Source organism: Opisthocomus hoazin, chromosome 8 (assembly GCF_030867145.1).
Source record: "Opisthocomus hoazin isolate bOpiHoa1 chromosome 8, bOpiHoa1.hap1, whole genome shotgun sequence".
Classification (NCBI taxonomy): Eukaryota; Metazoa; Chordata; class Aves; order Opisthocomiformes; family Opisthocomidae; genus Opisthocomus; species Opisthocomus hoazin.
Genome location: NC_134421.1, coordinates 11,448,253 through 11,462,295, shown reverse-complemented (window position 1 = coordinate 11,462,295; position 14,043 = coordinate 11,448,253).

Sequence of the window (14,043 nt, the reverse complement as noted above, 5' to 3'; positions counted from 1 at the left end):
TGTGCAACGTTGACTCCCATTCACTCAGCACTGGAGCAGTTTTGAGGGGAGCTGAGTGCAGGAGGGAGAAGAGGAGGACAAGAAGGAGCTGTCAGAAGGGGGCTACGACCTGGGTACCAGCTGGGTATCCTGAATATCCTAATCTGCCTGCCCCTCATTCTTCGGATCTGCTGCCAACCCGCTGGGGGATTTTAGGACAATGTGACAAACAACACAAGTAGGGGGGAAACCAGAAGCTCTTAAGGTCTTCTGAGGTAACATTTTCTTGCAAGAGGCACTGTGGTAGTGGCACAGAGTTTGCAACGAACCAAAGCTAACCAGCAGCTCTCATTGTGGTGGCCTGCGGGAGCTCATCTGAGAAAGGCAGAGATCTGGGATAACACTGACTCCATGCGAATGCACATTTTGAGAGAGAAAAGATCCCCTCAGAAAAAGGGCACTGTGCACTCATACTTCTGAAAATACACCCACAATTAAAAGTCTCTGTGAAGGCACTGAAAAAAGAGAGGAGTTTTGTACAAGGCTATGGAGTTTTCCAAAAAAGCTGGAGAACCACAATTTTTCTTGGTCTTTATATTTTATTTACATGACTTCCTAGGGTCTGGGAGGAAAAAAAAAGAAGTATTACCTGCCACTATCACATGTCTACAAAAAACTCTTGTACTGGAGGATGATAACGCCAGGAACTGACATCTTCCTTCTTCTCCATTTATCTCAGCAATGCACTCTTAGTCTGGTGACTGTGATATTAAGTATTGTCAGGCTGGGTTTCCACTAATTAATGAAAAACAGGCTGAAATCACAAAGGATTAATTTGGCCTGTTCAATCTAATCCCAATCATTTTAAGAATCTGTTTAGATTTTTTTTGAATGGTGTGAGGTAAACTGAGAGAAACAGCATCTTGTTTTGGCTAGTCAGCCGCAAAAGAAACATGGAGTTACCTAATGGGGTCAAAGCTAAGAAAAGCAGTGTGTTGTTCCCAGGAGCTAAACAAGGCTGTGATCTCATCGACAAGGCAGATACTGGGGCTCTAACAGCTTCAGAGCTACTAAATGTCACTGCAGATTTGAGAAGGAAGCTTTGCTCTGCCTTCAGAGGGAGTTTTGCACTGCCAGTATCAGGTGCGTGTGGCACCACCTCCCTTGCCTGGTGGCAGCGACAGGTCCTGTTACAAGGATTTTGCTGTCAGTGTAATACAAAGCATCTGAGTCATGTTCTCAGCAGGTGAAATCAATGTACTTGGCCAGTGAAGAGACTGGCAATCTATATTCAGGTCCTTCTTGCATAGTATTGAGTGCCTTTGATTAAACTATAATCAGAAACCAGCGAAGAGATAATTGGCATATGTATTACTGCAAAACATGTGTAAAACAACTCTCCAAGGCTTAGGCTATAAATATGTATCCAGGCTGGTGCGGTAGCACCACTTGCTTGCTCCAAGCAAAGATGTACACTGGCTTAATTACACATTATGCCGATCAATGAAAGGCAGAAACAGTTGAATCTGTATTTTATTGCACTGTTGTAAACTGTAGTTATAGCATGTTAGACTACGAATGGCTGACAAGTTTAAAAGCACGTAACTGAATCAAAGTCTGCGTAACTGTTATGTGTGCAGTTTAGAAACAGTTGATACCTTCCAATTGAGAGGATTTGTTTCTAATTAATATGAAAGCTGTTTATTTAAATCCTAGGCAGGCAGTATTTAAATACAACAAGTCACCTGGGAATTCCATCTAAACCACTTTGTGGAAAGCTGGTATGTTGTGCTGAAATAAATCCAGCAGGAAGTAACTGCACCCGCTTCATTCAGACCATAGAGTTGTTCTCTGCATGCTGTTTTCCTTTTTTCTTCTTCTTTCTGAATATGCTAAAATATTCTTGGCCTTGTTCCTGATTAAGGAATGATGTAAGTTACAGGGTGGCTATGGTTTTCTGTACTTCTATTACCTGCATATCCTCAGTCATCCATCAGCAGCTCTTGCTCTGAAGAGGTATCACGTATGTACAAAATGAAAGACAAGCCCCCTGGCAAAAGGACCACACAATTTCAGTAAGCCAGAGAGATGCATGGAGACTTGTGGTGTGCTGACCAACAACATATACAGATTCAACAAATACTAGTTTCTAGAGCTCCTAGAAAAAGTGAGAACCTGGAACATTTCAAATGGACTTGTTACGATATTTTTAATATTTTTGTGAGGTTTGGAGGGGTTACAGATAATAAAGATAGTCGCATCAAAAGGTGTTATAACCCTGTCACCAGAACAGTCATTGGTTTGTTTTAATTTATTTAATTTTCCCCTCTGCTTGAAAGGGTGGTGTGGAATAAATAATACTTTGATAATTTTTTCAAAAATTAAGAATACACTTAAAAGATAAGAATCTTTTTGCATATTCTCGAGTGAAAGAGTATGAAAAAACTTCACAATTTCATGAGTCCATCTTTCACCATCAGTACATTCCTGTCATTAATTTCCACTAGACAGCTTCATTTTCTCCCCATTACATCTAACCTCTCCATTCCCTAGCTACATGCACTGTGGTGACAGTGAGACCTGCAGCCCATCCCAGACCATGTCAGGATCCCTCTGGGCCAAAGAAAAAGCCAACAACACTAGTGAAAGGTGGTATCGATAACTCCCTGCTTCACCCAGAGTTCCTAGAGTAGATTGTGAATCTTAGCAAAGTTTCCTATGGGGAGGAAGCGGGGGGAGGAAGCTTGGTTTTTTGACCTGATGGTTTGGGCTAGATTTTTTACTGGGATTTTGGTAGGGTTTGTTGAATGGATCTGAATAAGGAGTCAGCTGTGACCAGTACAGTTACGTGCTCATTTTTAGCATGTCCGTCACATGCTGGACAAGTTTTCCTCTTACAAACTTAGGGGAGCCAGTGCCTTTATTTCATTTTCACCTGACATGATTGCAAAATTAGCCTCAAATAACTTTCCCAGCTTCTTAATTGTGTGCTAATGAGGTGTTTATGGAGTATTTATTACTTCACATATCTTCCTCTAACCCTTTCAGCTGAGCTCAAGCCCCAGCACTGCTCACAGCAGCTGGTGCTTTCCTGTTCCCACCCACCCGTAGTCCAGGGATGGCTGCCCTGCAGGTAAGTGAGTGATGGAAAACGGGTGTTTAGCTGGCAGGTCTTTCAATGGCATGTACCATATTCCTCTGGAAGATAGCGAACCAGTAGATGAAGTGTGGAGCTCTGTTTCTACAGGGCTTCCCTGCTACAGATGGTTTCCTTGGTGTGTTTTATGGCATCTCCAAAATGTACAGCTCTGAAGCGTCTGAGGAGAGTAAAGCCTGGTATTTCAGTCAGTGGGGAGGAACAGTGTCATGTCAGGACTGGGGAACAAGGAATGTTGTAGTCCTGCTCATGACAATGTTTGCCATGTAGACAGTTGTAATTTACAGGCAATAAATTAATCAATTTAGATAAAAGAAAAATAAAGACAAACTATATCTGCCTCTCCCCCTGCATACAAGCGGTTGCCCTGCCTCCTGACAAACTTGCTGCTGCGCATCTCTGTGTTTTCTTGTCTGCCGTGCCTCTCAGCAGTCACCTCACATTGTGTATTTTAGGATGGATACGTCAGTAAGCAGGGAAAAGTCATTTCCCATAAAAATTATAAACCTCACTGTAAATTGAAGCCCAGTCTCTGGGTGAAACACTTTTGAATTTTGACTCTGACTGAAATATAAGCACAACATTCATCAGCTTTAATTATGTCTAGGCTCTAATAATAATCTGCATAGCTGGTGGCATGAAGGTTATCAGGAAGTTACATGCCATCTTCAGCAGCACTTGGAATAGGTCCTCCATAAACCACAGGTGCACTAAATCTGATTAGGCCATTTCAGGTTGGACTGCGTGCCTTGGGGTGAATCCAGAAGGAATCACTGTCAGTGATCAAATATTGATATATCGACATATCCCCTGATGTTATTGTAATTTGAGTCATTTATGAGCCTTTGCTTAGCAGAGACTTAGAACTATTCTAACTTAGAGCCTGAATTATCTCTGTGCCTGAAGAGCAGGTGGCCAGTCAATGCTCAGGTGGGGATTATTGCTGCCGACGGTGTTAGAAAGCTTGCTTTGCACCTGCCTCCTCCTCATAACAAGCATACAGATAAAAAGAGTCCGGTTCCCTGGCACTGCCAACCAACTCCTCCAATCTTTCAAAAACAAATACTCAACCTTGACTGTAAAATAAAATAGAAAATAAGAGTTACTGCTACCTTCTATTGACTGTTGATTGACCTGAGCACTCTCCAATAGAGAACATAAAAGATTAGATATCACTTTCCATACAGGTGTTTAAGCAAACCATTTTTCGTTTTAACGGGAGACTGAATTGTTCAAAGTTCTGGAAAATGTCTGTGTGCAGATTTACAAGTGTACTTAGTAAAAGGAAGGCATGGCCTTCTGCCTTCAAAGGTGGTGATTTACAATGTCCTGTCTAGTGTTTCCAAAACCAAGAGTTTTGTTTAAGCTTAGCAGAATGTACTGAAAGGCGGTTTCTGACACAGTGTGTGTATTTACAGTGCAAATACAGCGATAGGCTTTTTAGAAATGAATTACTGAAAGTGAGCTCACAGAGGAAATAGCCAGCACTGCAAGGGATGGGGAGTCAGGGTCTTCTCAGAGACTGACGTAAGCCAAGAGAAACTCTAACAAAAAGTAGGTTCCGTGTGGTAAAGTCAGCCCTGGGTTGTGGGGGTGGATCAGACTGAAGACACAACTTCACACGTAGCATGGGCAATAAACAGGAGGATCTGGAAGCCATTATACAGCAGGATGGCTACGACTTGGTCGCCATCACAGAAACGTGGTGGGACAATTCGCATGACTGGCATGCTGTCATGGATGGCTACAGACTCTTTAGGAAAGACAGGCCAACAAGGAGAGGTGGGGGAGTTGCTCTATATGTGAGGGAGCAACTGGAATGCATTGAGCTTGGCCCGGGGGCAAATGAGGAACGAGTTGAGAGCTTGTGGGTTAGAATTAAGGGACAGGCTCACACAGGTGACATTATGGTGGGTGTGTACTACAGGCCACCTGACCAGGAGGAGGAAATTGATGAGGCCTTCTACAGGCAGCTACAAGCAGCCTCACAATCACAGGCCCTGGTTCTCATGGGGGACTTCAACCACCCTGACATCAGCTGGGAAGACCATACAGCTGGGCAGGTGCAATCCAGGAGGTTCCTACAGAGCATCGATGATAACTTTCTGATACAAGTGGTGGAGGAACCAACAAGGAAAGGCGCTCTGCTGGACCTTGTATTAGCAAACAAGGAGGGACTGGTGGAGGATGTGAAGGTCGGAAGTAGACTCGGCTGCAGTGACCATCAAATGGTCGAGTTCAGGACCCTGCGTGGAGGAAGCAGGGCGATAAGCAGGATCAAAACCTTGGACCTCAGGAGGGCTGACTTTGCCCTCTTCAAGGAGCTACTGGGAGGAATCCCGTGGGCCAGGGCTCTCGAAGGCAGGGGGTCCATGAGTGCTGGTCACTCTTCAAACCTCACTTCCTCCATGCTCAGGAGCAGTGCATCCCCTTGAGAAAGAAATCGAGCAAAGGAGGCAGGAGACCTGCATGGTTAAACAAGGAGCTTCTAGCGGAGATCAGGTGGAAGAGAAAGGTCCATGGAATGTGGAAAGAGGGTGAGGCCACTTGGGAAGAGTACAGGAATGTGGTCAGAGCGTGCAGGGATGCGACAAGGAAGGCCAAAGCCCACCTGGAATTGAAGCTGGCAAGGGACGTCAAAAACAAGAAGGGCTGCTTCTACTACATCAGCAGCAAAAGGAAGGCTAGGGACAATGTGGGGCCGCTGCTGAATGAGGCGGGTGTCCTGGTGACGGAGGATGCAGAGAAGGCAGAGCTACTGAATGCCTTCTTTGCTTCAGTGCTAAGACTGGCCCCCAGGAATCCCAGGGCCCGGAGGTAAGAGAAGAAGCCTACAGAGAGGATGACTTTCCCTTGGTCGAGGAGGACTGTGTGAGAGGGATCGCTTGAGCGATCTGGACGCCCACAAATCCATGGGCCCTGATGGAATGCACCCACGAGTGCCGAGGGAGCTGGGGGATGTCATTGCTGAGCCACTCTCCATCATCTTTGAGAGGTTCTGGAGGACAGGAGAGGTGCCCGAGGACTGGAAAAAGGCCAGTGTCACTCCAGTCTTCAAAAAGGACAAGAAGGAGGACCCAGGGAACTACAGGCTGGTCAGCCTCACCTCCATCCTGGGAAAGGTGATGGAGCAGCTTATCCTGGAGGCCATCATCAAGCAAGTGGAGGAAAAGAAGGTTATCAGGAGTAGTCAGCATGGATTCACCAAGGGGAAATCATGCTTGACCAATCTGATAGCTTTCTATGATGGCATGACTGGCTGGGTAAATGAGGGGAGGGCCGTGGATGTTGTCTACCTCAACTTCAGCAAGGCTTTCGACACAGTCTCCCATAATATCCTCCTAGGGAAGCTCAGGAAGTGTGGGCTGGATGAGTGGTCGGTGAAGTGGATTGAGAACTGGCTGAAAGGCAGAACTCAGAGGGTTGTTGTCAGCGGCGCTGAGTCTAGTTGGAGGCTGGTAATTAGTGGTGTCCCTCAAGGGTCAGTACTGGGCCCAGTCTTGTTTAACTTCTTCATCAACGACCTGGATGAAGAGTTGGAATGTACCATCAGCAAGTTTGCTGATGACACCAAACTGGGAGGTGTGGTAGACACACCGGAAGGCTGTGCTGCCATTCAGCGTGACCTGGATAGGCTGGAAAGTTGGGCAGAGAGGAACCTGATGAGGTTCAACAAAGGCAAATGCAGGGTCCTTCACCTGGGGAGGAATAACCCCATACATCAGTACAGGCTTGGGGTGGACCGGCTGGAGAGCAGCTGTGCGGAGAGGGACCTGGGTGTCCTGGTGGACGACAGGTTGATTGTGAGCCAGCAGTGTGCCCTGGCTGCCAAGAAAGCCAATGGGATCCTGGGGTGCATTAGGAGGAGTGTGACCAGCAGGTCAAGGGAGGTTCTCCTTCCCCTCTACACTGCCCTAGTGAGGCCCCATCTGGAGTACTGTGTCCAGTTCTGGGCTCCCCAGTTCACGAAAGATGAGGAGCTACTGGAGAGAGTCCAGCAGAGGGCTACAAGGATGGTGAGGGGACTGGAACATCTCTGCTATGAGGAGAGGCTGAGGGAGCCAGGCTTGTTCAGCCTGAAGAAGAGAAGGCTGAGAGGGGACCTAATATATACTTACAAATATCTTCAGGGTGGGTGTCAGGAGGATGGGGCCAAACTCTTTTCAGTGGTGCCCAGTGACAGGACAAGGGGCAACGGGCACAAACTGAAGCACAGGAAGATCCGTCTGAACATGAGGAAGAATTTCTTCCCGCTGAGGGTGACGGAGCCCTGGACCAGGCTGCCCAGGGAGGCTGTGGAGTCTCCTTCTCTGGAGATATTCAAGACCCGCCTGGACAAGGTCCTGTGCATCCTGCTGTAGGTGACCCTGCTTCGGCAGGGGGGTTGGACTAGATGGCCCACAGAGGTCCCTTCCAACCCCTACCATTCTGTGATTCTGCTCAGGGGAGATGGACACCATCCTTGGCTATCCTGCATACCCCAAATTCACTGATGTTCTTTAGTAAAAATGTTATGAAAATAAAAAAAAAAAAAAAAAGAGATGATGTTTCTGGTAAGGAAAAATTCCGAAAACTTGGCAACAATGTTGAAACCGCTCATGAAAATTTTAAGATTACTTTTCAATAAGCACTGATCATTTATTTCAGTAAAGACTGTGCTTGTGTAGCCTTCACATCTAAGCCTAATAATGATTTCTGGCTTGTTTCTTGAATTGTTTGCTGTTCCTCAAAATATAGGGTTCCTCAGTTTCTCTTTTGGTGCAACTGAAAGCAATCTTTTGCAAAAATTAGAGATGGAATTTTTGCCCCATAGTGATAGGTCACTATTGAAAGATACCACTGTGGGTGAGTTGCAGTGCTAGAGAAACTTTCCTTGGACAAATAAGACTTTCTAAGCTGACAATGGAGAATTAAGGGGAGAGGAAAAAAAAAAAGTAACTCAGCTTCAGTCCCCAGTATCAAAAGCAAAGGACGTAGTTTCTTAAGAAATGGTGAGTCTGCAATAAAAGGTCCACTTTTGCAGCACTTCTCAGCAAAGAGAAAGATTAAATCTGTCCCTCTGCTGCTCTCCGCAAGAATGACTCATTTCAGAGGTTGACTGTCCTAATGCAAGAGCATTTATTCATCTAATAGTTGAAAGAAATAAGCTACATGGACATTTCTACCTGGCAAATACAGCTTTTTTCCTAATTGAGACAGACTGTTAGTTGGCAGCTGTTGCTGTGCTCTGTCTGCTTGTGGCTACTTAAAATCAAAGACAGTATCATCCTTTACTTCACCAGTGTGTTGACATAGTGTCCCTTGATACGGAGTGTCCAATGAGGAGATGCTGTGTTATAGTTGCCGACTTGTTTCAGGGCATGGCCTTGCGATGGTCAGGCTGTGGGGGGAGGCTATTGAATATGTTGTGGTGAAGACAAGGTTAGGTCTACGCTTCATGTTGATGGTGTCCATGTGGATGTTCTCAAGACCTGGCAGACCACATGCATGGAAAGGTGTGGGGTGGGTCTGGGCCAGATGTGAGCTGGCTCCAAGCAGCCACTGTGCATGTGTGTGGGTATGAGGGAAGTGGACAGCACACACCACCATCACAGCTAGTGTGGCAAATACTTCTCCATACAATATAGACACAGCAGTTTGATCCGGTCCTTTTCTCAGATTTGTTTCAGATGGCTCTGCCTAAAATTGCATTTCCTCTCTTTCATGTAGTCACTTTCTGTCTTTCTTTTGGGGACAATATTCCTATTTTTTTTACTGGACACTGATCCTAAAAGGATTCACCTTCTTTCATGATTGTTTTGAAAATGCTTTTCTATGATTACTCCTTTTGTGGCCAGTTTCTTGACTAATGATTTAGGCTGGCAGATGATAATTTGTCTTTGAAGGCCTTCATACCTCTTGGTCTCAATAGTTTCTTTTCAATGTGCTCTACAAATCACAACTGCTCATCCATCCTGAAGAGGAAATGCTTAAAGCCTCTTCTGGAGTTCACTGCAGGACCTGTATACAGGAATTATGTAATTGTTCTTCAAAACAGAAATGCATTTACCAGCAGTGATGACCAACTGTGGTCTTTAGTCCATCTTAATGTGGTGTTCAGTTTTACTTTGTACATGTTACCTATGCTGTAGGCCACTGTTAGCACCAGTTAGGAATATGACTTCATTTTTAGTGATTATGACGTTTTAATTGCTAGTGATTTGTCTAAGTAGGAATAGACTGGCTTGAATCCCTTAAGGCTTTTTCTGCTCTTTAAGCTGCAATATTCAGGTCGTTCATTCCCAGCCAGGAGGTTCAAACTGTAACAGAGTGCCCTGCTTACCAGGCTGTGTAGGCTCTGTACTCGTTTGTTGGACACGTCAAACTCTGTGTCGCTAACCAGCTATTCACCAGAGCAGAGAGATGCTGACCTCCAAGCTTCTTTGTGCATCTGCACTTCGCCTGTGGGACGTGTGTGTTCAATGCTCCTTTCCAATAACATAGAGCAGAGATCGGTCTTTCCCAGTCCTTACACTTCTGCTGAACTTCCTAACCCTGTGCTAGTCCAAGGTGGCTCTGCACCAGCAGGCAGGGGCTGGAGTCCTGACTACACCATACCCCCATGTACTGCAGCAGAGAGGAGGAGATAAGCTGCTTAAGGGATTGGGCTACTGCAAACTTGCTTCCTCTCTGGGCAAAGGCCAGCTTGGCCTTTCCAAGCATACACTCAATCCCATGCTGCCCAGCTCTATACTGTCTGCGTTCATCCCCTATGGGGATGCCATGGATTAGACCCAAACACTTGGTGATAGCCACAAGCCTGAAAATAACCCCCGTGGTAATAAAGTCTGTACCTTTCTGGTACTGTGTCTGTCATATAGATCTACTGCAAAGATATCTAAAAAAGTTAGAATTGGCGTTAAATTATAGGAGCAAATAAAGTGTCTTTCCCCACTTCAAACCATACCTCAAAAACCAAACAGAAAGCAGGAAGGAGGAGGAACAGTGGAGGGTCTTGTACTCTGCATGCTTGGCTGAGCCACAGATAGGGTGAGAGAGATCATGGCTGTATTGTGAGGGAGTTCAGTGAAAAGACACCCTGTTGGCTCTGAACTTGCTAGTCCGAGACTGTGCATGTGCTGACAGAGTGCTGAGCCCAAGCAAATACTCCTGGCTGAGAGGAAAAGCCCGTGTGTGTGTGTGTCAGGCTGATAAAGCTGCTGCTCCTGCTGCGAGTGTGCCTGCATGGCAGCGTGCCCTCCCACGCAGACGTGCAGCCTCTGTGGGCATGATGTGCCCCTGGACTCTGCCACTGTTTTGAACTGCCACAGGGAACGGGCAGTTTGCTTGTTATAAAAGGGTGGCTGCAAAGCTTCCTTTCTCCCACCTTGTGCCTGTTTAGACTGTCAGATCTGTTACTGCTGGGGAGGGTTATATGTGGCATATAGACACCCTTATTTCGCATAAGCAATGTGAATTCAAGAGTTTCTGGAAGTGCTTATGGATGGCAGAGCACCACAGAGCGCTCTGAAGGGTCTCATGGCCATTGGACAAAGTCCATGCTCTGCACAGTACACTCACAGAAACCCAGAACACGCTTTCTCCCAGATGTATTTTTAAAATCCCAGACGACTGGCCAGGCACAATATCTGAGAATCACAGTTTAACTGTGTATTTAGTCCCACAGCCATTGTCCTATGAGGCTCCGAGTTGGCCACATGAATACTGCTGCCTAGCATCTGAAATCTGTCACTTTTTGTACCGGGAAAGGTGGTGTTGACATAGAAAAGGGTGTTTGTATAGTTGATCAGTAAACATATTGACTGAGTCCTTGATAATGTTGACGACGTTAGGTTAAACTTTGCACCTGAAATCTGTGAAGGGGGCACTACCTCTAGGCCAATGCAGTATTAACATAGCATTCAGCCTGTCACTCTCTATCTGCTGGTGTCTTTCAGACCTGCCTGCCAGTCATGCAGGTAATTTCTACACATAGACTCTGTGTCATCCTTCTAACACATATGAATTTGCTTTTTTTAACCATCACCAGAAGGCTCAGCTCAATCTTGCTGCTGAAAGCGCTTCTTTCTTGGACAAGCAGTGAGCATTGAGACTTGGTGAACTTCAGCTGTTGTGTCCAGATAACACTAAGTGTTCTTCCACCATTGCATGTTCAGCAAGAGCCACAACCACATCGACCTGGAAGTGAGGAGTATCACCTCAACCAGGACATCACTTTCGCAGTCTTCGTTGGCTAAGGAAGTAGCTATTTGGTGGCTTTGTGCTGGGATGTGAGCGGATGCGCTGTTGTTACAGCCTGTGCTGCCATGCTGGATACAAGTTATCAAAAAAGTACATGAGAAAGCATTGCCTTTATAGGGAAAATGCCCATACCTTTGCTGTGCTGTGGTGCAGCGTGGAAGTAAAGCTCTCGGTGTCCTTAGCTGTAGGAATGATGACACAAAACTGGGAGGAGCGGTGGATACACTAGCAGGCTGTGCTGCCATTCAGCAAGACCTGGACAGGCTGGAGAGTTGGGCAGAGAGGAACCTGATGAGGTTCAACAAAGGCAAATGCAGGGTCCTGCACCTGGGGAGGAACAACCCCATACATCAGTACAGGCTTGGGGTGGACCTGCTGGAGAGCAGCTCTGTGGAGAGGGACCTGGGTGTGCTGGTGGACAACAGGTTGATCGTGAGCCAGCAGTGTGCCCTGGCTGCCAAGAAAGCCAATGGAATCCTGGGGTGCATTAGGAGGAGTGTGGCCGGCAGGTCGAGGGAGGTTCTCCTTCCCCTCTACACTGCCCTAGTGAGGCCCCATCTGGAGTACTGTGTCCAGTTCTGGGCTTCCCAGTTCACGAAAGATGAAGAGCTACTGGAGAGAGTCCAGCGGAGGGCTACGAGGATGATGAGGGGACTGGAGCATCTCTCCTATGAGGAGAGGCTGAGGGAGCTGGGCTTGTTCAGCCTGAAGAAGAGAAGGCTGAGAGGGGACCTAATAAATGCTTATAAATATCTTCAGGGTGGGTGTCAGGACGATGGGGCCAAACTCTTTTCAGTAGTGCCCAGCGACAGGACAAGGGGCAATGGGCACAAACTGAAGCAGAGGAAGTTCTGTCTGAACATGAGGAAGAACTTCTTCCCTCTGAGGGTGACGGAGCCCTGGACCAGGCTGCCCAGGGAGGTTGTGGAGTCTCCTTCTCTGGAGATATTCAAGACCTGCCTGGACAAGGTCCTGTGCATCCTGCTGTAGGTGACCCTGCTTCAGCAGAGGGGTTGGACTAGATGACCCACAGAGGTCCCTTCCAACCCCGACCATTCTGTGATTCTGTGAATGGTTTCCAGGCAGGTGTATTTTGTAAGTGCTGAACCCGGGTGGTTCTGGAAGTATTCCCTATGGAACAAAAGGGGCTGGGCAGGGGTTTTGGCCCCTGCACTCTGCTGGGAAAGGGAGATGTTTCCCGCGTGACGTCGCCCCTCGCGCGCCCGAGCAGTTGGGTGCCCGCCGGGCGCTGTCCGTGGTGCTGCCCCGGCGGCGGCGCGGGGTGCGGGGCTGTGCGAGCGCGGTGGCGTGCAAGGGTGCGTGCGCGTGTTTGCGTACGTGCCTGTAAGTGTTCGCGTGTGCAGGTGAGCACTGACGCGTGCGTGCAAGGGTGCGTTTGTGCAGGTCTGCGTGCGTAGGTGTGGGTGAGGAGTGAGCTTGGCTGTGGGTGAGTGTGAGTGGGTGCCCCTGCCGGTGTGTGCACACACGTAGCGGTGCGTCTGTAGGCATGTGCGCTCCAGTGCGCGTGTCTGCCCGCAAGTGCACATGCGCACATCGAGGTGTGTATGCGCAGGTGCATGTTCTGAGGTGTGTTTGTTTGTGTGTGCATGTATCGGTGTGTGCAGTGACGTGTGCAAGTGTGAGGGTGTGTCTACATGTGCATGCATGTATGTGCAGGCTTGTGTACCAGTGTGCTTGTGGGTGAGTGGTTGTCTGCGTGTGTGATGTGTAGATGTGTCTGTGTGCGTGAACATACATTCATATGTGTCTGGGTGGGCTTGACAGTATGCGCGTGTGGGCAGAGATATACACAGATGTGCGCGCTTGTGAGTCTGTGGGCTCACATCTACTCGCGAACGTGCTTGCTCACACAGAAGGCTGGTTAAGTAGTAGATTTTCCCGGTGAGCAGGCATTTTATTAGCACTTAAAATGCATAATTTGTTAGCAGCGGATTAACACCTTTGTCACAGTCAAAAGCATATACTGAAAGGACAGAATAGTCAGTGGTTAAAATTGCAGACAGCATTAAAAAATGTCATCATCTTTGTTTATCATAGTGGCAGCTCTCTGTAGAAGCCAAAACATTCAGCTCTGCTATTAATATTGAAAACTGTTATATCTTATCAGACACAGTCAGACTCTCAGTGCAACTCCCAGAAGTTCCTCACAGGCCTGCAAATTTCAAACTGCACAAGACGGAGAAGTCAGTACGAACCAGAGGAAACAGCATTAGTTCCTATTGCCTTCATATCCCTCTGCTTCCTCCATTAGAAATTCCCCGCAGAGACTGTTTTAAAATGGATTGAAATATTTCGGAAACTTTTGACTGATTCTGGTAATCGTTTTATCTCTGCTTGATGCTGGCAGAGAGCAGAACTTTCCCATTAGTTATTGTAGTATTTCAGTCACATGATAGAAATGCTGCAGGTTACTTAACAACTTGCTAAAAAAAAAAACCAACCTTTTTGCTATATACTGCCAATATAGTGCCAAACTTGATGCATTTCTGTGAATACGGGCGCAGACACCTGTGTCATCTGCAGCCCGACCACTGTGTGGCAAAGAGGTTCAGCAAAACCCATCTTGCAGCTGATGAGACGTGCCCCATTGCTTCACCTCTGGGCAGCATTTTTGCTGCTGCCCATCAGCTAGAAACCCATTCCTG